General features: G+C 40.1%; 1 protein-coding gene across 1 annotated transcript in view; it reads left to right on the top strand.

Moving 5' to 3' along the window:
* Window positions 1-27,384, top strand: part of PRKN (parkin RBR E3 ubiquitin protein ligase) — a 1,113,312-nt gene that overhangs the window by 874,477 nt on the left and 211,451 nt on the right. The gene's annotated exons all lie outside the window — the stretch shown is intronic.

Genomic DNA, 27,384 nt, shown 5'->3' with positions numbered 1-27,384 from the left:
GCTGCTTCTCAGATTTTGTGATTTTATGAGGGTACAAATAATAAAGTTCACAATGTATATACCCTATTCCAATGAAATGCAAGACTCTTTTGACAATGGAAAGCTTTGGATGCCTGCTGAGAGCTTCCAGTGAGCACCATAATTTAAAAATGACGGATAAAGTAGAACCAAAGTCTATGTATGTGTGAATTTTATTCTAGTAAATGACAACTAACTGGTACTTTTGAAACTGCATTAAAGGACATTTTAAAACAATGTAATTCTTAGAAGCACGGGAAGATTTAAGATATTCTCTGCTTTTGGAAACTCACTATAATTAAGTAAATTTGGTTTATGTAATTGATTTGAGTTCTGAAATTTTGTTATGATGACAATATTAATTATGTCAATAGTAATTTCCATTTACTGAACACATGTGTGTCACACAAATACCATTTAATGTAATTCTTACTACAAGCCTGCAAAGGAAACTGAGGCTCAGAGAGGCATGACTTAGCCACGTTTTCAAACAAGGAAGTTATTGGTGGGAGTCCAGCAGGCCCTGGGGTAAGTGGTGGGTGTTGTCAGGCATTCAAATCTCAATTTTTCAGACCCCAAAGGCTCTGCTTTCAAATTACGCTTCTAGCTTCACAAGGAAGAGTGGGACTCACTCAAGTATACAGAAAAAATATATGCCTTTTCAGGGTAAAATTCAATCAAATTGGAAATTGAAAAGGCTTTTGTTATAATGATGTCTTGGGTGACTAAACAAAATGAAACCTTCTGTGAGCTCATTGACACAGTTCTCTGCTGAGTGCACCAAAGAAAGCTCTGAGAACTTTGCTAAAAACCTGAAAGCATTTCACAAACCCTTAAGCTAGAGATGGGGACCTTGCTCTATTGTCACTGAGTGGAAGCAGAGTGCCTTTGAAGGGGTTTGTCAACACAGCTTTTATCATCATTAGCAAAGCTCAGAAATGTGGGTCACTGGGTAACCACTATTGCCCCAAAGTTTTAAGTGTACTCAACACAAATTAACTGGATTCTTCAGCACACAGAGTTTATTTGCAGCATCTTCTTGAAGATTAAACTGGCATTTGGCTAGGCGGGTGGGGAGGGAGGCCGGGAGAGCAGGAGTGTGGAGGATGGTTGAACACAGGCATGGAAGGTGAAACAAGAAAGACAGTGGTCATGGTCGGGCTCAGGAGGGGCCCAAGGGGAGGCTGGAAAGGCTGGCAGAGACAGGTAATGACTGGGCTTGTGCGAAGGACTGGATAATTTGGACTTCATGGGTCAGGCAGTGGAAGTTTTAAGCAGAAAGGTTAAATATGCACATGTTTTAGAAGGTGACTGGTGGGAATGTGCAACATGGATTGGGAGAGGCCAGCTGACGGGGAGGGCTGGCTCAGACAGCCCCTGTGGGGACCTTCTGAAATCGCTCCTGACTGCACCTGTGTGATTTCAGCACCTCCTCCCTGCCTCTCCATTGCATGTCACCAGCTTAGAGCTTCGCCTGGACCCAAACCCTCCTGCTCACTGCTACTGGCGTCATTTTCCTGAAACACCACTCTGATCAGGTCCCATCTCTGATCAAACACCTTCAAGGACTCTGTATTGCTTCCTGAACAAAGCCCAAGGGCCTGTGCTTCCCTAACCTTCCTTCCACCGACCTCTCCCGTCGCCCCTGACTGAGCCATGTGCCAAGAACGTGCTGTTGCCTTGAGGGTCCCCACGTCTCCCCAGCTCTCTCTCCCCCTTCTTCACTCCTCTGCCTGCCCATAATGTTTACGCTCCAGCTTGTAGTAAGACACCCACATTTACTCCAACTAAATTAGATGAACAGCCAAATATTACTGTTCTTTATTAGACTAACATCATAGGAATGCATTGGTTTTTAATCTAGTTTTTCTATACAATAAGAAAAGAAAGGAAAGCAATAAATCAATATTTAGAAATATCGTATACTTCCATTGTTCAACATTGCTCTCATTTACATGATCCTGGCACAATCCTTCTTTTTTAATTATCAGTTTGTTTTAGCTAACACAGATTTTGTAGCCGTCCACAAAGCACATACCTACAAGCCAACAAAGGAAGGGTAAGTTCCCAGAGGCATTTTAGGGCATCATAAACCCACGAAACAAAATGTATCCCTAAATGAAGTTTTTAATTGAAAACCTCTGGCTTTGTATCATTAGTGAATGGAGCACAAGTTAATGTAGCTGAAAGATGTTCAAAGCTATTCAAGTCACCCTGGCAACACGGAAACAGCAGTAAAGCAGGCTCATGTCAGTGCCAACGGGGTCCAGACCAGAGTTGTGGCCATTTGCTCCCTAAATGGGGGATCAAAAGTATCCACAGCTGGAGGAATGAGGCAGCACCCTGATTCCTCGCAGTGAGGTGCGGCTTCCGGTGTGGCTTCCGCCAGCCTTTCCTAGGACCTTCCACCAAAAGAAAAGGTCTCCAGAGGTTTCTCAGTGTTCATGACTGACTGTCTGATGACAGGGTTTATGGAAGTATTTGATGACACTAGCTATACTCATCTTGTTCTTTTATAGTCAAAAATGTTTTCAACCAGTTTTAAGTAGCATGTAAAATCCCAGGCCATTCGTCACATAACACAGTGACACGTGCATCATGTGGTTCTCTTCCTGGTGAACTAGGGAGAGGTATTTCAGAGAATAATACATACATTTCGGTTGCCCTTTGATTCAGAAAAATGAGACTTTGCTGAATTAATTTCTCAAAAAATTACAAACTTGATTAGGTCCTTTCAGTATGACTGACAAGGTGCAAGGGGTCCTCTGTCTCCTACACTTTTCTCTGCTGTTCTGGTTCCTTCAGTGGGATGTGTTGAGAGAATGCAAAGTGTGGTGATGGCAAAGCTGGAAAAATCAGTGGGTGCAACCAGATTTTGGTCTTTTTGGTTTTGCCAGAGTACTCTAGAAGCTCTGTGTGTTCTTTGAGTCTGGCGACAGCCTGCGTCCTAGGATTCCAAAATAAATAAGCCCCCAGTAGAAATGAAAGTGTATCACGTTCCCTTTATTTTTCTTCAGTTGTTGAATGAGGGCTTTGTGCCCATTAAAGTCCCATCAAAGAGACATGAACATCTGTAGTCAGAGCCCCTACAAACTTGCATGTGGGTGGTAGCTTGGTCTACCCATGTTGTGATAAACCATCCTTTCTTTGTTAAGTCCAGCACAGAGTGAAAAGGCACAGGAAACCAGAGTTCGATCAGCCGTGCGGCCACTGCACCAGGCCAGTTCCCTCATTTTATTCATTCACCGAATAGTAAGTGATAGGACCCTGTTCTGTCCTGGCAGGTGTTCGGGGTGGGGCGCACATGAGAACCATGCCAGGGATATGCAGGTTCTTTACTCCTGAAGAATTCATTTCGCCTCCCTAGGGCCCGGTTTCCTTACCAGGAATGAGGACAGTGGATTAGATGAGGTACAAATTTAAATTGCTACTATTAATCTGCTTTTAATTTCACTTTATGCTATACTGAAACCAATCCCTTATATTGGACTTTGGATAGGGTCTCACAAGGTGGCAGCCAGACATTTGCCCTCCAGCCGCTATTCCCCAGTCTCTCCGTGAGGCAATTTGTTTGACTCAGTGAGGTGGATCTGTAAGGCTAAGGAGGCCTGGCCTGGGAAGAGGCCCCTGAGCAGAAATGTTCTGGCATTCTTAAAATACACTGTTGTGCTGAGCCCTGAGCTGGCATTTTGTGCACATGACCACACTGAAACCTCAGCACAAGTGTCAGATGCCATTCTCCCTTCCGAAGAAGAGGTTCTAGCTACCTGGCACATGGCTCCTCTGAGCTTAACCCTCAGGGTTGTGTTATATGCAGAAGAAATACTTGAGAAATCATCTACTTGGGAAAGGGCATAGAACTTTTCCTGGAGAAGAGTTCCAAGTAGGGAATGTTGCATGGAATGATGTATTCTAAGTAAGAGGAGTGCGGACCAACTTGTGTTCTTTCATTTATTTCTATTTTCTTATTTTCCAAATATTCCATGTTCATTGTTAGTAAAAGATAAGTCCACTGTAAGAATCCAACTCATCATATCTTCATAGCTTTCTTCTCAAGCACTTTTCAGATAAAAAATAATTCATGAGAAGGTTTTTAGGAACAGCATCATTCCTTTAGGGAATGCTTTTTAATAAATTATCAGACCAAAGTGTTTTGATAAAAATGATATTAGAAAGTAGAATGTGTGTATCCATCTGCAATCTTCGAGTTTCCTATAGGATGAAAATACATTTCCCCAGGTCTCAAAGTCAAAGGCATGTAGTTCCTATGGGAAGCATAAACGAATGTTCTTCCCAGTGCTAACATTGCATGATTGATCATAAGAACTGTAGATTTATTCTAATTTTCCTTATAAATTGTTGTTGTTGTTGCCTTCCTCTGAAGCATGAAACACTGCCAGAGGCAGGAACCCAGGCTTAATGAACCACGAGTATGAGCTGAGAGAGCATCTTCCCAGTTTATATTCATTTGGTAGTGAGAAAGTATTTTAATGTTAATACATTATGTTACAGTATTTTGAAAACTAACACCTTGGCCGAAGTAAGACAGAGATTGTTGCTTTAGTTACTCAAAATACCATCTCACCTCTTTCTGGTTTTCAGGAAAGTTTTAAGACTCATTGTATAAATTGTATTTAGCCTTTTTATTAGAATTGGATGCAGCCGTTGGCATCACTAATGGATTTTATGTGTTTCTGCTGGTGTCCCCAAACTAAATTACTGTAACTAATGTGCCACTGTCTCTTTTTATAACTGTTAGCTGCTGAAAACAAAAGAGAAATTTGCCTAAAGTCATAATATTAAGTTTTATTTATTACAAGACACCAAAAGGGAAGAGTATAATTTTTATAGGGTTTGAGAGCATAATGAGACCTTTCATAATGAGGAGTTACATAGTAGGAATTTCTTCCTGTAAGTCAAAGAAAAATAAAAAAATTAAATTGTGTTTATTAACAAGTATTAGATGACCCTTTAGTATAAGTCAAAACAATCATTAAATTAGCCAGTTCAATGTAAACATACAGATTTCTTATTTCTTTTAATCATAACCATATGTGTATTGCATATTAAATACATGTGCAAGGAAAGAAGCTTTCTTAGCCAAAGCCATGTTTTCTGTTTTTCTTCTCCATATATATTTTCCTTTTTACCCATTTTTGGTTGATCTGCAAAAATAGTGCAATTTCATTAAGTCATTAGGAAAATAATAGGTGACTCTAGCCCAAACTTAAAGAATACGTACATGCACTAAAGTAACTATGACAAAAGAAGATGGTTCAGATTAAAAAGCAGTAGAATAATCTAACATTTTACATAAGAGCTTTGTGAAATTGCAGAAAAATGACAAATGTTTGATTTGAGTATCTTTTCAAAAACATTAAACTTTTAAAAAGCTGTCTGTCACTGCTTTACTGTTTTATATTTATAGTTAGAAATAATCTTCATGACATTTAAAAGATATTCTGCATAGTGCAATATTGGAGGTGTATATATGCATATTTTTGTGTTTGCTAGAGAATATTACAATGGAATCCTTTTTGTATCTATTATTTATAATAACAAATTATAAATGTATTCATTTTAAAAACTTATGTCATGTTATATATATATAATACATACATATATATATATATATATAATTTTGATGGGAAAATATGGTTGAAGAGAGGAAGAAACACCAGGATGTCATAGTGTAAAGCAAACCAGGGAGGACCTAGATAGGGAAGTAATGGGAGCCCGGTGTCAGGACACCTCAGGCTGCTGTGGTTATGGGCCTGGGCAGACACCCTTAGCGGGCTCAGCCACAGGTTCTCAGGTGTTACCTAGGGCTTTGCACTTTATTGTATTTTCACAGTTTTATACACGTTATATCATGTGTTTTAGAAACAAGGTGGGGCCCATGATATCTACTGTAAATAGCCATAGCAGATGGAATAAAGAGCTAAAGAAATATAAACGTTGAGAAGAAGAGAGATGTTGCCAAGTCAGGTGTGCTTGCCAAAGCAGGTAAGGAGCAGAGACGAGCCACAGCGACAGGTGGTTTCTAAATTGCTCAGGCTTGGTTTAGGTGTGCATTTTTTTTTAATTGTGCTAATGCAAAGACAATGAGTAGCATCAGAGAATTCAGGGCTTTAAACAGAATAAGTCACACTGAAAATTCATTTTGGAAGAAACAGGAAAAGTGTCTAGTTTTCTGGTTTCTTTTTTTTTTAATCTAATTCTTTCTCATTCTTCCTCATGAATCAACTTTCCCAGAAGCCTAATGTTCATGTACTCTCAGAGGAGGACGTGATGCAGAAGAGAAATCTAACTTCTCTTTGAGGCTGCAAATGGACTGTGATATGGAGAGGGAAGCTGGAGGAAGCCCACAGGAAGACTTGAGTCCATGACAGGAGGGGCTCACTAGGGTGAGGGGGGAGATGAGATGCCGGGGCCTGTGGCTGCACCTCCCCGTAGGGCCGCGCAAGAGGCAGGTCAGCAGCACCGTGGGTTCAGGAGGAGAGCGCCTGGGCTCGCCTCCCTAGAACCTGCCTGGCCCCACGTGCATGCAGACCTCCCGTGTGCCCTGGGGAGGGGCAAGGAAGGTCACTCCTGACGCTGCCTGGGGAACTGGCACTAGAAAGGGCAGGGCGGGCGCTGGCTACTGAGCCAACTGAGTCTACCGTCAGAGCCTACGGGTCAGACCTGCAAGTTCAGGAACTGAATGGGGCTTGTAGGCAGACCCTAGGGGGCTGCACTGCACTAAGCAAAGAGAACATTCCCTGTTCGCAGAAGTTCGCAGCCACCGCCAGCAGAGCAAGCGGTGACAGGGGCATGGGAGACCACCACTGCAGAAGCTGGGGAGGACCCAGAGAGCAGCCCAAGGTCTTCAAGTTGCTCCCCCTCACACACGCAGCGTGAGGACCCAGTCACCATCTTGGGAAGGAAGAGAGAGGAGATGGGGCCCAGGGGGACAGCAGGGACCTAGAGAGGCAGAAAGAGATGATTACCCCAGGAGAGAGCCAGCAGGGACAAGGTGAAGCATCGTCTCTGGGGAGGGGAGTAGGGCGTGGCTTAAGAGGAAGATTAGATCAGATGCTGAAGAACCCAAGAGGCTCTGTTTTTCTCTATTCTAGGGTGTCATGTATGAATTTGCCACCCTGTGACATAGTAGGAATGAGTGTGGTACCAGCATCTTCGAGCATGTCCCCTTCCCCCTAATAAATCCCCTCTCCTGTGTGTATATCTGTATCGATAGATATCCTATTTGTTGTGTCTCTCTGGAGAACCCTGACTAATACAGACGTGAGATAGCAAATGCCCTGACTCCTTGGAGTCTCTGCCCTGCACCCTCACCCGGGCTGCCAGGAGCATTCGTGGCAAGTGTCAGCAGAAGGCAGAGACTCCAGTGAGGACTCGCAGCCCTGAATGTAAAGGTGGAGAGGAGGCAGCTCAACAGAACACCCCGGACAGCCATTCAATCACACCGCCCACCCTCTACCCCACGGCAACCACCCCCGGTTGAGGATCTTTGTTGTAAGAGATGGTGGAGATGTGCTGGGAAGGAAAAAAGGTGGGGAACCTCTGCTGTATTCGAAGACATGTTGTGCCTGCCCAGGGCTTGCTAAGAAGGACTTGAAGATTTTTTAAAAGACAGTAAGAGTTGACTGTTTTTTAATCAAAATACTCCCATTCCATTTTTTACTCAGCACAGATGAATTATAACAAAAACTCTCATTCCATGGCTTCAGGTTGTTCAAATGTCCATGCATTGGATCCATTAGTTACTATCCTGTCCAATAATCTATGTGAACTTTGAAGTTAGAGCCTCAAAGTTGAGCGGTTACCCTGTCCGGGAGGTGCCAGTGCAAAGTGGGAATTCACGCAGTATTCCTGTTATCCTATGTGCACAATGACAAGCAGAAATAGCATTGGTTTCTTCAGTTTTATCCCTGAATTCTGTCCTTCCTCCATTCCATATGACACCCACACAAACACATCAGTTCAGTGAAAAGCACTACCAAGTTTCATATACAGCAATATATTCAGAATTTCTCATAATCCTTCATTTTCCTAGGAATAGTGATAAAGGTGTCTAAGGACAGTGCATGATACAGTGTGGTAGTTGAGGATCTAAAGCCAATAGGACCAACAGAAATATAATGTCAACTGATTATATAATTTTAAACTTTCTAGTAGCCACATTTAAAGTGAAATTAATTTTAATAATATATCTGTGTAACCTACCATATCCAAAATATAATTTCAACATGTACTCAATATAAAAATTATTGAGGTACTTCACATTCTGTCTTCACACTAAGACTTCAAAGTCCAGTGTGTATTTCACACTTCCATCTCCATTCTGCGAAGCCACGTTGAAATAGCCACTGTGGCTAGTGGCTAGTGGCTACCATTTTGGAGAGTGCAGCTCTAGACCCTGATACCTCAGAGACCTCAATTCAGGTCAAGGGCTACTTCTGCCTCATACTAAATGGGACTGGGTAGATTTTTCTCTCAGCCTCAGTTTCCTCATTTAGAAAATGAAAATAGTAAATCTTCAGGATTGTTGTGAGGTCTAAATAAAATTGTCTGTACAAAGAGCTTGAACTGGTGATACCTGGTAAAAACTCTATAAATGTTAGCTACTATTGTATAAATAGGTATTGTTCCCATAGATTTGAAAATCTGAAAAGTTTATAACCTAGCAAACATCTATAGACCTCCCAAAAAAAGTAAGAAAAACTTTTCATTGAACTACCATTACCTTGAATACAGAACAATAAAATAGAAGAAAGTAAGGGGGAAAAGATCAGCTTTAGCAAGTTAGTTTCCCTGTAGTCCCTTGGCTACTCTGGGCATTCAGAATGTGTTATTTATTATTTTTTTTTTTTTAATGAAGACAGTTTTTGTAAAGTTTTGCTTTACAGGCTTGCCAGAAATTCCCGTGCTAGTAACCATCTGTCCCTGAAACGCCATGCAGTCTGTGTCCTTGTTACCTTGTAGATCTTCAGCCTTTCTGTCATTAACAAACCAGCCTTTCAGACCTAGGGGATTTAGAGCCACTTCACACTCTGCTGGGACTTTTTCTCTCTACCAAGTAAAAAACTTCCGCTGCCCTCTGCTGAAAACTGCTGCTCTCCTTGTCTTGTTTTGCTATCACTTCTGCTTAACCAGAACCACTCAAGAATGAAGTCCATAGTGACGTCAATGTGGCAGCTCCATGATGTCCACCATGGTTGCTTGACCTATAGGCAGAGAATAATGAAGGGCTCTTGTTGGCAGCTGAAATCGTTTCTTTAATGAAAAAAAATTTTAATATCTTTAATTACACTTAGTGAAAGTAAGACATGAGCACAGTTTTAATCTTCTAGATGGTCTTTTGGATTAAAATTAGATTTATACATTTGCATAATAAAAGTAATGTTGTGAAAGAAAGCAGTTTGAGAGCGAGAGATAATTGCATCTGTACGAGCTGTCTTGGGGCATCCCTTATTGGATTGGGCTCAGCATTAGACATTATACCACTGAAGCATTTTACATTTTTATATGGCAGTGCAATAGAATTTAAATTTTATGCACAATTAGTTTAGTATTGATGTATAGTTTGAAGGTGGGTTTGGACATAAAGCTGAAAATAAACTTTCAGTGTAATTTTTTAGTATTTTTGCTGGAAAGGGAAAATGACAGAGAAAAAGAAGAGCTGGAAAAAAAATGGGCAAGCAAAAATAAAAAAATATTGGACTTACTTCTTTACCCTGAAAGAGGGTCAGTTATATTCAAAGATTTCTGTGGCTTTCCAGGCAAAGCACAAAGTACTTCCCTTGTGCATTTCTCACTGAAGTTGTTCACGTCCTGGGGCGACAGGGTCAGGAGAGGGAAAGGATTCTCAAACCAAGTTACTTCTTTTCTTAAAGCAGCAGTTGAAAAATGGGAGCTGTGCTTAGGGAATTAACAAGCATAGGATATAAAATAATGTTCCCTACCAAATACTTCATATACCAATAGGAGAAAATATATGTTGCAATTTGCTGGAACATGTGTAGTAAAACCAAAGTAACATTAATTTAGCAAATTATCATGAACACAGATTAGTTCTTATGTTCATATATAATTCCAAGCTTAACCGTGGAAGTGGAGAGGTAACATGCCCGTGTAGTATACCATACGCTAGAGCTACCAGCACAGTTTGGTTGGATTTAGAGGAGCCTTAAGGATTTTACTTTCTCACAGTCTTTTTCCTTTGTTGCAATTCATTTGTGAATAAGTTGAAACATTTGCTAATGGATTAAAGAGTCTAGAAAATTAACAAAAAGACCAAAGCCACAGCTTTCTCTTGACAGTTCTTGTACCAGTTTGCTAAGATTTTAATCCAACCTTCACCCCTTGCCATCCCATATGTAAAGCATGTTTGTGCCTCAAACCCACTGTAGTTTGTTCAACCTCCACAGTTGATTATGATGAAAACATAGCTAAAAAGAAATAAGAAAAAAATACAAATACCACAGACTCACTATGCTAAAGTTTGTAATTACTTTCCTCCTTGAAAACGCTGCAGTAACTACACAATGTGCAAGTTCCTTTCCCCTTAAACAGAAATGCTGCTCTTATAGTAATTCTAAAAGCTTAACGAACATATTTCAAAGGTGTGGGGAAACATTGATTGTTAATAACGGCGCAAGTACAGTTTATTCTCATCAGCATTTTCTTGATTTGCCGATGAAGAACTAAAAATATTTTGGGGTATGAAAAGAACACACGGAAAAAGGGGGTGTGCACATCACTGGGGACATTCTTTTCATGCACTAATTTCCCCTTCAAGAGTCCCGATATTAATTTAAAGTTTGAAAGGGACAGGATCAGTCCAGCCCCTCCCCTTGAGGGGAGAGCCGGACAAACCCGTTGTGTCGCTTTCCCGGTGTGCCTTTTACACCAAGCTGCAAAGGCTGCCAAATCAAAGAAGCCCACAGAGCCATGTGTGGGGGGAGCCGAGCAACAGGGGAATCCAGGCAAGCTACAGGCCACAAGAGAGACCCGCAGTGCGTTAAAGTGGGCACATCAAAGCGGAGGGAGGAGCAAGGAGGGATCTGGAGAAAGAAGCAGCGAGAGAAAGACGCAGCAGCCAGAGGCATCCTGACTAGATCTGTGCATTTCCCTGAGAGCTGGTGGAGGCAGAAGACCCACCTGCAGATGCTACACAGTAGAGGATGACTTTCCCATACAACAAAAAGGCCAGGGGTGAGCGATCCCTGGCATTGGTCCATGATATTGTACCAGGGCTGCTGCCTCTGCCGTTCTCCCCACCTTTGCCTCGCAGACAGAGCAAGGCTGTGGCCGCTCCAGCCATCAGCTCACCCTCCACGCAGGCCTGGCCCCTCTGTCAGGAAGGCAATAGCTTTCTTAGAAACCCACCGCAGACCTCTGCTCTGTCTCACCGCCGTGGCTGCATCCTGGGAGCCCCTTTACTGGAGGAGAGTGAGGCGTGGGGCCAGGGGAGGTCCTGGGCCATCCCACGCGGCGGCCTCGCCCTTTGGCTGCCTTCTGTTTGCAGGTGTTGGCTGCCATATTCGTACGCTTGGGCACATTGGTAATTTGGTCGTCATTCAGGTATCCTGAAAACTCACTCTACTGTTTCCTTTTAACTAAAATTTGGAGCTGGGTTTTAGGAGAATTTGTATGAAATTATTAACAATAAATTATCATTTATTGCCTGGATATTCTCCTAAACCAGGAATTTAAAACTCAATGAAATAAAAATATTTTTAATCTCTCTAAATTACTACCAATTGTTCATTTAACCTTAATAATGGGCTTTGGGGTTACTTTTAAAGTGTGTGGGGGAGGGGGAGGATTAGGGGACAGCAGAAAAGCAGCAGAATGGGCCATAAGCCCCGAAATAACCCAAAATGCAACCAACTGTTCAAAGACTCCCCTCTCTACTTATGCTGATTATCTCATTAAAAGAAACATTTACTTTTGCTTCTTCGTTCTTCCTGAGAACCTAATGAGGAGACTTTAGCTTCTCATAGAAATATACGGTTTCACTCAGTTATTTCTCTCTCTGTCTTCCTTCCCCAAAAATAAAAATACGAAGTTTCCATTGTTGCCCGGGGGGCTGGGAGGAAAAAATACCCTAAGGTGAGCTGAACCGCCCCCCACCCCCGCCCCCGCATAGACAGAGTGCCTGCCGCAGCCTCTCAGGACTGCTTAAGGGTCGGGCAAGGGAAAGCGATATTAAGTGAAGATTTTGTTTGAATTTCTGTACATGTCATGGCATTTTTGCTAGGCATTAAAATTTCACCTGCTAGTAACACCAAGTAGATTTGTTTTTATAAAACTAGACATTCCCACTCTCTTTTAGTACCTGCGATATTGTTTTCTGATGTTGTACATGTGGTGTGTGTGTTTTTAATAACTTAGTTTATATACACACATGTGAAATAATATCAGTTATTTAAACATCTGTATTAAATACCTAAAAAAAAGTCTCAGACATCTCAAATACCAGGAATATTTAGAAGTACCGTCTAAACATAGTTGAGATTGGAATCTATCTGGTGGTGTAACACTAGGTTGACATTACCATCTTCCTTTTAGTTTAGTCGTGTCTTAAGGAAAGAAATATTTTATGATGGCATACATTTGTGCGTATGACTATGAATGCAAGGATTTTCATGCTAAAAGCTGTTTTAAAGCCTTTTCTAGCTTGTTTGAACTCTGTTTCTTTCAAATTTGTTTCTTGATGAGTCACATAACAGAGCCCACAGTGAATTGGTTTTATTACTTTTTTAATTTCTAAAGTAATGTCTCCATCAGTAAAAGTATTGAGTGTGGTGGGAAGAATTGTAAAGAGGTTCTGCCAAGATTCTGTCCACTGGGTATTCAATCAAACACCAATGCAGCTACTGCTACAAAGGGTACAGAGCTCCGAATAGGGGGAGAGTACGCAGCATCAGCCAGGTGGGCCTCCTCTTGTCACTGGAGACCTTACATGAGAGACATCTCTCCATGGAGCCAGAGAGATATGGATGAAGAGGAAGGCAGAGGACCATGCTGGGACAGAGGGGAAGCAGGAGACGTCTTCGATTGGCCACAGCTGGCTGGGCGTGGGCCATAAGCCAGGGGATGTCAGCACCCCTAGAGGCTGGAATGACCCAAGCCAACACCCAGTGGGAGAAGGTACCTCAGTCCTACAGCTCTAGGGAACTGAAATCTGCCGACAACATGAAAGAGCTTGAAAGTGGCCTGTTCTCCAGAGCCTCCACAGAGGGATGCTGGACATTGGTCTTGGCCTTCAGGACTCTGACCAGAGAAGAAGCTGAGCTACCCTGTACCCAGATGTCTGACCCATAGAAGGTGTGAGATAACTAATGGATAGTGCTTTACGCTGGGTTTTACAGTGATTTATTACAACAGCAATAAAAAACCAACACAGGCACACCTCAGAGATGTTGCAGGTTCAGTGCCAGACCACCACAATAAAATGAATATCTCAGAAAAACCAAGTCATAATGTTTTTGCTGGTGGGGGGGTCTTGCCTCCGTGTCCATGGCTGCTGACTGCCCAGGGTGGTGGTTGCTGCAGGCTGGGGTGGCTGTGGCAGTTTCTTAAAATAAGACAACAGTGAAGTTTGCTGCATTGATTGACTTTTCCTTTCACCAGAGATTTCTCTGTACCATGCGATGCTGTTTGACAGCATTTTACCAACAGTAAAACTTCTTTCAAAATTGGAATCAATCCTCTAAAGCCGTTTCAAAGCTGTGACTTTATCAACTAAGTTTATGTAACATTCTAAATCCTCTGTTGTCATTTCAACAGTGTTCACAGCATCTTCACCAGGAGTAGATTCCATCTCAAGAAATCACTTCCTTTGCTCATCCATAAGAAGCAACTACTCATCCATTAAAGTTTTATTATGAGATTGCAGAAATTCAGTTCCATTTTCGGGCTCCACTTCTAATTCTCTTTCTCTTGCTATTTCCACCTATGTGCAGTTACTTCCGGTTGGAGTCAACTTCTTCCAAACTCCTGTTAATGTTGATATTTTGGCTTCCTCCCATGAATCATGAATGTTCTTGATGGCATCTGGACTAGTAAATCCTTTCCAGAAAGTCTTTAATTTATACTGTGCAGATCCATCAGAGGAATCACTATCTATGGTAGCTATTGCTGTACTATGTATATATACACACATATTTTGGGAGACAGGGTCTTATTCATGCTGGAGTGCAGTGGTATCATCATAGCTCACTGCAACCTCAAACTCCTGGGCTCAAGCGATCCTCTTGCCTCAGCCTCCCAAGTAGCTGGAACTACAGGTGCACATCACCATGCCCAGGTAATTTTTTATTTTTTGTAGAAACAGGCTCTTGCTATGTTGCCCAGGCTAGTCTTGAACTCCTGGCCTCAAGTGATCCTCCTACCTTAGCCTCCCAAAGTGCTAGGATTATAGGCATGAGTCACCGCGCCTGGCCTATTTCTTAATTAATAAGACTTGAAAATTGAAATTACTCCCTGATCCATGGGATGCAGAATGGATGTTGTATTAGCAGGCATGAAAATATTAATGTCTTTGTACAGAGCTCTTGAGTGACCACATGCATTATCAGTGAGCAGTAATATTTTGATAGGAATCTTTTTTCCTGAGCAGAAGGTCTCAACAGTGGGCTTAAAATATTCAGTAAGGCACACTATGAACAGATGTGCTGTCATCCAGAGTTTCTTGTTCCATTCATGGAGCCCACGCAGAGTGGATTTAGCTTAATTCTTAAGGTCTCTAGGATTTTCAGACATTGGCTTCAACTTAAAATCACCAGCTGCTTTAGCCCCTAACAAAAGAGTCAGCCTGTCCTTTGAAGCTTTGAAGTCAAAGCTTCCCCCCTCTAGCTATGGAAGTCATAGATGGCATGTTCTTCCAATGGGAGTCTTTTGCCTATATTGCCAATCTGTTGTTTAGTGTAGCCACCTTCATCAGTGATCTTCAGGATAACTTGCTGCAGCTTCTACATTAGCACTTACTGCTTCGCCTTTCACTTTTATGTTATAGAAACCGGTTCTTTTCTTAAACCTCATGAACAAATCTCTGCTCACTTCAAATTTTTCTTCTGCAGCTTCCTCACCTCTCTCAGCCTTCGTAGAACTGAAGAGACTTAGGGCCTTGTTCTGGATTAGGCCTTGGCTTAAGGGAATGTTGGAGCTGGTTTGATCCTCTTTCCAGACCACTAAAACTGTTTCCATATCAGCAATAAGGCTGTTCTGCTTTCTTATCATTCATGTGGCCACTGGAGTAGCAATTAGGATTTTCTTCAAGAACTTTTCCTTTGCATTCACAACTTAGGTAACTGTTTGGCACAAGAGGCCTAGCTTTCAGCCTATCTCGGCTTTAGACGTATCTTCCTCACTGAGATTAATCATTTCTAGCTTGTGATTTAAAGTGAGAGACGTGTGACTTTTCCTTTTACTTGAAGAAAGAGGAGAGGGAGAGAGAAGGGGAATGGCTGGTCAATGGAGCAGTCAGAACACAAACGTGTCAATTAAGTTTGCTATTTTATGGGGGCACTGTTCATAGCGCCCCCAAACAATTACAATAGTAACATCACAGATCACTGATCACAGGTCACCATAACAGATGTAACAAAAATGAAAAACTTTGAAATATTTTGACAATTAGCAAAATCTGACACAGACTCAAAATGAGCACATGCTATCGGGAACATGGCACTGATACACTTGCTGGGTGCAGAGTTGCCACAAACCTTCAACTTATAAAACTATGCAGCATCTGCAAAGCTCAGTAAAGCGCAGTGCAGTGAGAAGAATTATGTCTGTAGTGTGAGAGAGAAATGAGTTTGAGCCCCACCTGTTCTGGGTGAAGCCAGAACTTGCCTCCCGCGAGCACACACGGCCTTGCGTTATTTCTACGCCTCCTGGTTATGTCGACCGTCTTTCCATCACACCTTTACTAACAGTCTTAACTAATAAATTTTATGTACTCAATTAGTCATTGGGCTTAACTGAGTTGTACAACCAGACAAAAACCACAGTGGCAACTGTATTTGGGTGGTTTTAGACATGAGAACGTGACTTTAAGCTCCTGTTCTAGTGTATCAGTAGTTTTAAACTGAAACTCAGGTCCTATCCCTGCTCTCAACATGCTCCAGTGGCTGCACTTTATGATTAGAATGAAATTCACACTTAGTCTAGAAGACCCCATGTGTGATCTGGGTGATTCCTCTCTACCTCGGTGACAGCTGTGTGATGCCCGCCCCAAGCCACAGCCCCCGGCCGTGTGGACGGACCTCCTTTCATCTGCTTTGGGTGCCAGGGCGCAGCTCCACCCCACCTGCTGTCATCTCTCCCAGGCACTTTGCTCAGCTGACAGTCCTGACTTAGTTCCGGCCAAATCCTCATCGCCTTCCCAGGACCACCCTGGCCCTGTGACCACCTTCATCATTCACCCTCCCTGTTTTGTTTGTTTGTTATGGTCTCATTATCAAGCGACATGACACTGTTGGTTGTTTTGTGTGTTTTCTGTCTTGTTCACTTTTATATCCCCAGCACTGCACACAGTGCCTGGCACATAGAGGTTCTTAAATTATATATATTTTTCCCTAATTATATATTACTGTATATATATTTAAGAACATATATGTGTTCTTAAATATATGTATATATTTATTGAATAAATACATAAATTAGTCAATCAACCAACAGTATTTATCAAGTTTTGCTGTTTCTATTGTGTCTATAGTTTTTAGAGGTATGTATTTTGGCCGTGCTGAGGTTTGAAAGGATCTTACAAAAGATAAATCCAAAAGGGAAGTAAGGAAGCAGCGCAAGGGCATCTCAGTTCACAGCTCTGCCTCCAGAGTTAGCACCCATTCTCCCACCACAAGCCAGCGCCTGTGTGACTCTAGGCAAGTTTCCTCTCTTTGTGACATAGGGATAGTAGTAATAATTCTTCCTTAGGGCTGTTGGCATTATTTAATGAAATAACTCAGTTTGAATACTTGGCATAGTGCTTGGCACATAACAAAAGTTACTATTATCTATTAATAGGAATAATAGTAATTTACAATAATTCTGCACTGTGAGTTATTGCCTCATTAAAAAATTTTTTCTTTCCTTTTTTAAAATTTTGCTTATTTTGTGAATCAGATGATTACCTTGAGAAATATATCAATGACTTTTCTTTTTAAACATATAGGAACAGTCTCTTATTTTTAATTATTCAAAGCAATTTGGCTTTTTTTAAGGCTGTTAGAAGAGCGTCATCACTTTGTGTGATTTTCGTCCTCGGTGACAATGGCTGGCCTTCGATGGCAGGAAAGCTCTGCCGCGTGGTCCAACCCCTCTGGTTGCTGTGGCTTCCCAGGCTGAGTGTGGTGCAGACCCCTCCCTGGAGCTCCATGCCCAAGACCTGTGTGGCAGTCCTTCTCACAGAACCTTCACTTTCCGTTTTTTCTCAGGGTTTTGGTTTTTGTTGTGGTGGGGCAGGGAAAACCGTAAGTTCTTTTTATTTTATTTTAAGGTTTGTATACCCTTTTTTTAAATTTCAGAATATTAGGGGGGTGCAAATGCTTTGGTTACATGTATTGCCTTTGCACCATCCAGATTAGAGCTACAAGCCTGCCCAACCCCCAGACACCAAGCACCACACCCATCAGGTGTGAATTTACTCATCCTCTCTTTCCGCCCCCCACCTGCCCGACACCCTGTGAATATTACTTCCATATGTACACATTCAGTGTTGATCAGTTAGTGCCTATTTAATGGTAACTACACGTGGTGCTTCTTTTTGCATTCTTGTGATATTTCCCTTAGAAGAATGGGCTCCAGCTCCATCCAGGATAATACAAGATGTGTTAGTTCACCATTGTTTCTTGTGGCTCAGTAGTACTCCATGGTATACACATGCCACATTTTATTAATCCACTCATGTACTGATGGGCACTTGGGTTGTTTCCATATCTTTGCAATTGTGAATTGTACTATGAACATCTGAATACAGATGTCTTTTTTATAGAATGTCTTTTTTTCCTTTGGGTAAATACCCAGTAGTGGGATTGCTGGATCAAATGGTAGTTCTACTTTGAGTTCTTTGAGGTATCTCCATATTAATTTCCATAGAGATTGTGTTAGTTTGGAGTTCTACCAGCAGTGTAAGAGTGTTCCCATCTCTCTGCATCCACACCAACAATTGTTGTTTTGGGACTTTTTGATAAAAGCCATTCTCACTGAAGTTAAGTGATATCTCATTGTGGTTTTGATTTGCATTTTCCGATGATGAGAGATGTTGAGCATTTTTTCATATGTTTGGTGGCCATTAGTCTGTCTTCTTTTGAAAAGTTTCTGTTGATGTCCTTTGCCCACTTTTTAATGGAGTTGTTTGATTTTTTTCTTGCTGATTTTCCTGAGTTCTTTATAGATTCTAATTATCAGCCCTTTATCAGATGTGTAGCATGCAAATATTTTCTCCCATTCTATAGGCTGTTTATTTGCTCTAATGATACTTTCCTTGGCTGTGCAGAAGCTTTTTAATTTGATCAGGTCCCATTTCTTTATTTTTGTTGTTGCTGTGATTGCTTTTGGGGTCTTCTTCATAAATTCTTTGCCTAGACCAATATCTGTAAGAGTTTTTACAACATTTTCTTCTAGAATTCTTATGGTTTCATGCCTTAGGTTGAAGTCTGTCATCCATAATGAGTTAATTTTTGTGAGAGGTGAGAGGTTCAGAGCCTGTTTCAGTCTTTTGCATGTGGCTATCCAATTTTCCCAGCACCATTTATTGAATAAGGATTCTTTTCCCCAGTGTATGTTTTTGTCTGCTTTGTCAAAGATCAGATGGCAGCCGGGCGCGGTGGCTCACGCCTGTAATCCTAGCACTCTGGGAGGCCGAGGCGGGTGGATTGCTCGAGGTCAGGAGTTCGAGACCAGCCTGAGCAAGAGCGAGACCCCGTCTCTACTAAAAATAGAGAAATTATCTGGCCAACTAAAATATATATATATAGAAAAAATTAGCCGGGCATGGTGGCGCATGCCTGTAGTCCCAGCTACTGGGGAGGCTGAGGCAGTAGGATCACTTAAGCCCAGGAGTTTGAGGTTGCTGTGAGCTAGGCTGATGCCACGGCACTCACTCTAGCCCGGGCAACACAGCAAGACTCTGTCTAAAAAAAAAAGATCAGATGGCAATATGAGGGCAGTTTTATATCTGGGTTCTCTGTTCTGATCCATTGGTCTGTGTCTCTGTTTTTGTGCCAGTATGATGCTGTTTTGATTACTATAGCCTTGTAGCATAGCTTGACGTCTAGTAAATTGATGCCTCTCAATTTATTATTTGTGCTTAAGATTGCTTTGGCTATATGGGGTCTTCTCTGGTTCCATATGAAGCATAGATTATTTTTTCTAGATCTACAAAAAATGATGTTGGTATTTTAATAGGGATTGCATTGAATCTATAGATTACTTTAGGTAGTATGGACATTTTTAAGAATGTTGATTCTGCTGATCCATGAGCATGATATGGTTTTCCATCTGTTTACGTCCCCTTTAATTTCCTTCCTCAGTGTTTTGTAGTTCTCCCTGTAGAGATCTTTCATCTCCTTAGATAAATATATTCCTAGGTATCAAATCCCTTTACATTGTCTTTTGTGCATTTGTCAAATTAGTAACCTAAGCACTCAGCATTCAGAAGCACATTCTATGATCTCTATAAAGCAAGACCACATCTTTGGTGTGAGTGTGAGCAACTGTACTGCAAGTTCTTCCTCCAGTTGAATAAACTCCATTTGACTTCAATTCTGTCTACCTGTTTGGCCCCAAAGATAAATGTTGACCTAGGGAGTTGTTAGCAGAGTAAATTGGAGATGAAATTTTGTTCGGCCCTTCATCCACATTACTTAGCCTTTCTGTTATGTAAATATTGCCATCTCCCCAGTGCAGCTTTATAATTCACACTTTGAATACCTGCTCTGGCTGAAAGTCTCAAAGTTATGTCTTTAACAAAATGATCTTGTCTCTGTATTTTGAAAGTTTTTTAATTTAAAAGAACTTTTGTATACTTTCAAGTATTTGACCGCTTATTGAGTGTCAACTCTGAAAAAAAGAAAGATATTGATCTCTACAGTATTAATGTAGCTTATCGTATGGGTTTAAAAGTCTCCTGTCTTCATCCATTCAGGTGCTAGAACAAAAGGCCATAGACTAGGTAGCTTATAAGCAACCAAAGTTTATTTCTCAGAGTCCTGGAAGCTGGGAAGTCCAAGATCAACGTTCGGACAGATTCAGTGTCTAGTGGGGCCCCACTTCCTCACAGATGGTGGCTTCTCACTGTGTCCTCACATGGTGGAAGGCACAAATAAGTTTCCCCAGGCTTTTTCATAAATGCCCTAATTCAGGTGCACAAACATCCATAAAGGACACAGACATTCAGACCACAGCCTCGTCCATTCCACTGCCTCCTCTTGTCTATCCCTTCCAGCTCAGTGGCTCCCTCATCTTACTCATTTTTAAAAGCCCACATCAAATTTGGTCTCCTCTGTGAGGCATTCCAGAGCTTATAGCTGGGAATAATTTTGTCCCACATTAGTTCCTGAAGAAGTTTCATATGTTTACATCTGCTACTTCCCCAAACCCCACCAAAATGATGCTAAAGGAATTAAAAGAATATAAATCCACAAAAACAAAGAGTTAGAAAAGTCAGATGAGAGATGTCAACAAAATTTCTGAACACATAGGAAAGAATGAATAAAATAAAAGTGTTAAAAGATAAAGCAAGGCACATTAAAATTTAAAGAATTTATCTGAGCAAGCAGCAATTTATGAGTCAGGCAACTGCAACTGGCAAGCCATTAGAGCTTCACCACAGGTGGTTGAGGGGAAAACTCTTATAGGGTGAATGTGGAAGCAAAGCTAAGAAATTCTTTGATTGGCTAAAGTTTAAGCAATTGCTTTATTTGAACTATCCTGATAGGAAATTCAAGACAATATATTCAATGCCCAGTTGGCCACCTGTGATGAGCTGAGTTTCAGCTCCATTTTCTTTTACGTTAGCCAATTAATAGAAAATGAGCTGAGTTAGGTTGCAGTTTGCTGACACAGGAACCCAGGGTTTTACGGCCACCTCAGTCTAATGGCTTCCCATTTACTCATTTTAAAAGTAGATAGTCAGTATGGTGCCAGTGGAAAAGTCAGCCATTTAGCACTGTTGGCACTACACTTACGAATGTGGACCCGCCTCTTAATACTGTGATTCTCATTTTCCTCATTTCTAGACTAGGGATGAATCAGTCTTTCTGGTCAACCTCCAGTGTGCCTTGTGCAGGTCAAAGGAAGTAATATGTGTAAAGGGCTTTGATAACTGTGTAGACCTTTCTAAAAACAAAAGTCTTTATTAGCACCATCATCATTCTGCCTTTTGTTATATTTATTTGTTTATAGATCTCCTCAACTAAGCTATGGGTTCTTTGAGGGCAAGGGTTACATCTTGTTTATATTCCCTAGAGTTCTTAGCTTGCTCTTAAAAAGCCTTCATTTGTAGAACTGCATTAATGTAGGCATAATAAGTTAACAACACATTCTTAAAATTCTCTGAAGTATAGATCTAAGTGTTAAATGAAAGAAATTAAAGTTATGCTAAATTTCCAAGTGTGAAGAGAGAAACCTTACCTTTTGACCAATAACTTGATGCTGGAGATGGCTGATTATTTACAGTCCAGAAATCCACAGAGAACAAATCTCTTCATAATTCTAAGTTTGACATTTCTCCCTCACACTAAAATATTCCACAAGGGACAACTCAATGTTAACATTTTCTAAGGAAATATAACATGTCTAATAGCCTAAGCAACAAACAGAAGTTAAGTGCAAATCAATGAACACTTTTATACTGTCAATACATCATATCAAAGATTCTAAGGCTACCAGAAAATAAGCCTGTATTGAATTTCCCTTGCACCCAGTTTTATTCTAGCAAATTATTTGTGTGGAAGGTCTTTCCTATAGCTTGAGCAATTGATGTAAAAATCCAGTATAAATAATACTTAGAAATAGTGTGAATTCTAATTATGTTTAGAAAGTTACATTGGAAGATAGAGGATGATAGATAAATAGATCAATCAATTTTCCCCAAGAGCACTTAGATCAAAATATGGTGATTTAGATAACAGATTTAGTCAGTCACTGAGAGGTGGAAAGTGATGTGAATTATTTTGCTTCTTCATACTGGATTAGCTTTTTTGATATTTAAATACAACCTTACATGTACTCCATTAAAAAAATCAAAGTTTTTAGTTTTGCCAAATACATTGTATTTTAAATAATAACTTTAAAATCCATTGTATTTGACATTTTGATACATACGTGTTTTATCATGATCAAATCAGCATAGTTAGTGTGTCCATCACTTCATACATTTATCATTTCTTTCTGGTGAGAACATTCAAAAGCCTTTCTTCTAGGTATTTTGTATTACCCAATACCTTACTGCTAGCCATAGTCACCCTCCTGTGCAATAGAACACCAGCACTTATTCCTCCTACCTAATTGTAACTTTATCTCCATTGACCAACCTCTCTCCCCATCCTCCACTCCCCCAGTCTCTGCTAACCAGTTGTTCTACTCTCTGCTTCTATGACATCAACTTTTATTTTTAGCTTCTATATATGAGTGAGATCCTGTGGCATTTGTCTTTCTGTGTCTGGCTTATTTTACTTAACATGATATCCTCCAGATTCATCCATGTTGTGGAAAATGACAAAATGCCATTATCTTTTATGGCCGAATAGTATTCCATTGTGTATATATACCACATTTTTTTAATCCATCCATCCATTGTTGGGCACGTAGGTTGATTCCATATCTTTGCTATTGTAAATAGTGCTGCAATAAACATGGGAGTGTGGATACCTCTTCAATGTACTAACTCCATTTCATTTCATCCGTATGTACCCAGTAGTCGGATTGCTGGGTCATATGGTAGTTCTATTTTTTATTTTTTTGAGTAACCTTCATACTTTTTTCCATAATAGCTATACATACTTACTAATTTACATTCCCACCAATAGTGTTTATACTATTAAACATTGTTAAATGCCCCACCACCAGATGTTCCCCTTTCTCCACGTTTGTGCCAACAGATTTGATAACATAGAAGAAATGGGTAAATTGTTGAATACATACAAGCTACCAAGATTAAATTTTGAAGAAACAGAAACTCTGACCATACCAATAATGAGTAAGGAAAATGAATCAGTAGTAAAATGTCTCTCATCAAAGAAAAGCTCAGGACCTGATGGCTTCACTGCTGAATTCTACCAAATACTTAAAGAATTAATGCCAATTTTCCTCAAACTATTTGAGAGAATAGTATGAAGAGGCAGGGCCTTTGGGGAATTGATTAAATCATGAGGGCAGAGCCCATGTGCTTGGATTAGTGCCCTTATAAAATAGGCCTTTGGACCTCCCAGTCTCCAGAACAACCAAGGTATTTGGTTGAAACAGCCTGAACAGACTAAGATATAAATAGAAAAATAAATATAGTCAATATGAAATCAAATGGTAAATTCTTAGAAATGTGATATCAAGTAATTTGAAACATAGTCTAACTAACGATGATTTAGAAAAGATTCATATAATTTAGGAAGATTTTGTTGTAAATTGGCACTTAGGAGTTCCCATTAAGAAAAATACACTGCTGAATTATGAATGAATGAAAGAATGGTTCCCAAGGGTAACTGCAATTAATTTTTTAATAGGAGTTTGATTTAGTTTTTTTTTTTCTTTTACCCCTGGGGATTTGGGAATAATGGTTCTGAATTATTTTCTAATTTTTGCCTTGACCCGAAAAATTATGACTTAGCTATTTTAATAATGTACACTGAGAGGGGAGACAGACAGGATGAGGGAGGAAGGGAAAAGGGAAAGAAAAATGGAAAGAAATGTGGTTTTCTTAATCAGGAGAACTTGATCATTTTTTTTTACTTTTGAAAATGCTTTAATTTTTTAAAGGCTGTATATTGCCATTTTCTAAATTATAACTTTTAATATACTCTTTAACTGTTGTCCTCTGGTGAGGAGTTCAGTAGCTTGAACGTAATAGACAATCAATAAATTTTGAAATTAATAATAATTATACAATTGATTATTGTAATTAAAATATTTCCTTTATCATCTCCTAACACAAAAAAGGTTAATGTGGTATAATAGGCTCTGACTTAGCTAATTTGTTGTATATGTGAGTGTGTATGTGTGTGTGTGTATGTGTGTTTTGTTCTAATTTAAAATTCTACCTTATGAGAGAGTAAACAGGCTTTTAATTAAGAAAAAGTACAAGGCATTCTCCAATGGGCTGTTGAGATTGAGATGCTGGATATCCTTTTCTTTATTTCAAAGTATTACGGGGATACAAATGTTTTTGGTTACATGGATCATTTTTGTAATGCTTGAGTCAGGGTTAGAATTGTGCCCGTCAACCAGAAAGTGCTCATTGTACCCATTAGGCAGGTTTTTGCCCATCCCCTGTTCCTCCCTCCCCCCTGCTTGATTTCCACTGAGTTTCACTTCCTTCTATGCACATGTGTGCTCCGATATCGGTTAGTTCCAACTTAATAGTGAATACATATGGTGTTTGTTTTTCCATTCTTTAGGTACTTCATTTAGGATAATAGTCTCCAATTCCATCCAAATTGTTTCAAAGGGTATTAAGTCATCTTTCTTTATAGCTGAGTAATATTGCCTGGTATACATACACCACATTTTGTTAATCCTCTCATGTATTGATGGGCATTTGGGTTGATTCCACATCTCTGCAATTGTGAATTGTGCTGCAGTAAACATTCATGTGCAGGTGTCTTTTTGATTAAATGACTTCTTTTCCTTTGGGTAAATACCCAGTAGTGGGATTGCTGGATCAAATGGTAAGTATACTTTTAGTTCTTTAAGGAATCTCCACACTATTTTCCATAGAGGTTGTACTAATCTGCAGTCCCACCAACAGTGTATAAGCATTCCTTTCTCTCTGCATCCACACCAGCATCTGTTGTTTTTGGACTTTTTAATAAAAGCCATTCTAAATTTAGTAAGGTGATATCTCATTGTGGTGTTAATTTGCATTTCCCTGATGATTAGTGATGTAGAGCATTTTCTCATATGTTTACTGGCCATTCATCTATCTTCTTTTGGAAATATTCTATTAATGTCTTTTTCCTACTTTTTAATGGGGTTGTTTGACCTTTTCTTGCTGATTTTCTTGGCTTTTTTGTAGATTGTGGTTATTACTCCTTTATTGGTTGTATAGCTTGTGAATATTTTCTCCCATTCTGTAGATTGTCTATTTGCTCTGTTGATTGTTTCCCTGGCTGTGCAAAAGCTTTTTAATTTAATCAAGTCCCACTCATTTATTTATTTTTCTTATTGCTGTGATTGCCATTGGGGTCTTCTTAATGAATTCGTTGCCTAGGCTAACATGTAGAAGAGATTTTCCAACATTTTCTTCTAGAATTCTTATGGTTTCATGCCTTACATTTAAGTCCTATATCTATCTTGATTTAATTTTTGTGAGTGGTTGGAAATATGGATCCTGTTTCATTCTTCTAGGAATATGCTTAACCAAGGAGGTTAGCGTATGGCTATCCAATTTTCCCAGCACCATTTATTGAATATGGATTCCTTTCGTCAGTGTATGTTGTTGTCTGCTTTGTCAAAGATCACTCGACCTTATGTGGATAGTTATATATCTGGGTTTTCTGTTCTGTTCCATTGGCCTAAGTCTCTATTTTTGTACCAATACCATGCTATTTTGGTTACTATACACTTGTAATATTGTTTGAAGTCTGTTAATGTGATGCCTCCCAATTTGTTCCTTTTGCTTAAGATTGTTTTGGTTATTTGGGCACTTTTCTGGTTCCAAACAAAGCATAGAATTATTTTTTCTAGGTCTGTGAAATATGATGTTGTTATTATGATGGGGATTGCATTGAATCTATAAATCACTTTGGGTAGTATGGACATTTTAACAATGTTGATTCTACCGATCCATGAGCAGGGTATGTTTTTCCTCTTGTTTCTATCATCTGAGATTTCTTTCCTCAGTGTTCTGTAATTATCTTTGTAAAGATCTTTCACCTTGTGGGTTAAGCATATTCCTAGCTATTTTCTTTTCTTTTTCTTTTTTTTTTTTTCTGAGACAGAGTGTCGCTTTGTTGCCCTGGCTAGAGTGAATGCCATGGCATCAGCCTAGCTCACAGCAACCTCAAACTCCTGGGCTTATGCGATCCTACTGCCTCAGCCTCCTGAGTAGCTGGGACTACAGGCATGTGCCACCATGCCCGGCTAATTTTTTCTATATATATTTTAGTTGTCCAGATAATTTATTTCTATTTTTAGTAGAGACGGGGTCTCGCTCAGGCTGGTCTCGAACTCCTGACCTTGAGCGATCCACCCACCTCGGCCTCCCAGAGTGCTAGGATTACAGGCGTGAGCCACCACGCCTGGCCTATTTTCTTTTTAGTAATTGTGAATGGTATTGAGTCTTTGATTTGACTCTCAGCTTGAGTGTTATTGGTGTGTAGGAATGCTACTGATTTGTATACATTGATTTTATAACATGAGACTTTTCTGAATTTATTTATCAATTCCAGGAGACTCTTGGTAGAATCTTTGGGGTTTTCTAGACATAAGATCATATCATCTGCAAAAAGTGATAGGTTGAACTCCTCTTTCCTCATTTGGATACCCTTAATTTCTTTCTCTTGCCTGATTGCTCTGTCTAGGACTTCCAGCACTATGTTGAATAGAAGTGTTGACAGTGGCATTGTTGTTACAGTTCTTAGTGGGAATGCTATCAACTTTTCCCCATTCAGTATGATGCTGGTTGTGGATTGAGGTATATTCCTTCTATGCCTAATTTGTTGATGATTTTTTTAACTTTCTTTTTTTAATTTTTTTTTATTTTTTTTATTTCAGCATATTATGGGGGTACAAAAGTTTAAGTTATGTATATTTCCCTTGCCCCCCACCCCGAGTCAGAGCTTCAAGTGTGTCCATTCCCCAGACAATGTGCTGAGGATTTTTATCATGAAAGGGCGCTGTATTTTGTCACATGCTTTTTCTGCATCTATTGAGATAATAATATGATCTTTGTTTTTGCTTCTGTTTATGTGGTGAATCACATTTATTGATTTATGTATGTTGAGCCATCCTTGTATCCCTGGGATGAAGCCCACTTGGTCATGGTGGATTATTTTTTTGTGTGTGCTGTTGAATTTGGTTTACTAGTATTTTGTTGAGGATTTTTGCATCTCTGTTCATAAGGGGCATTGGTCTGTAGTCATCTTTTTTTGTTGTGTCCTTTCCTGGCTTTGGTATCAAGGTGCTACTGCTTTGTAGAAT

Source organism: Lemur catta, chromosome 2, assembly GCF_020740605.2.
Source record: "Lemur catta isolate mLemCat1 chromosome 2, mLemCat1.pri, whole genome shotgun sequence".
Lineage (NCBI taxonomy): Eukaryota > Metazoa > Chordata > Mammalia > Primates > Lemuridae > Lemur > Lemur catta.
This window is presented reverse-complemented; position numbering and strand designations above follow the sequence as displayed.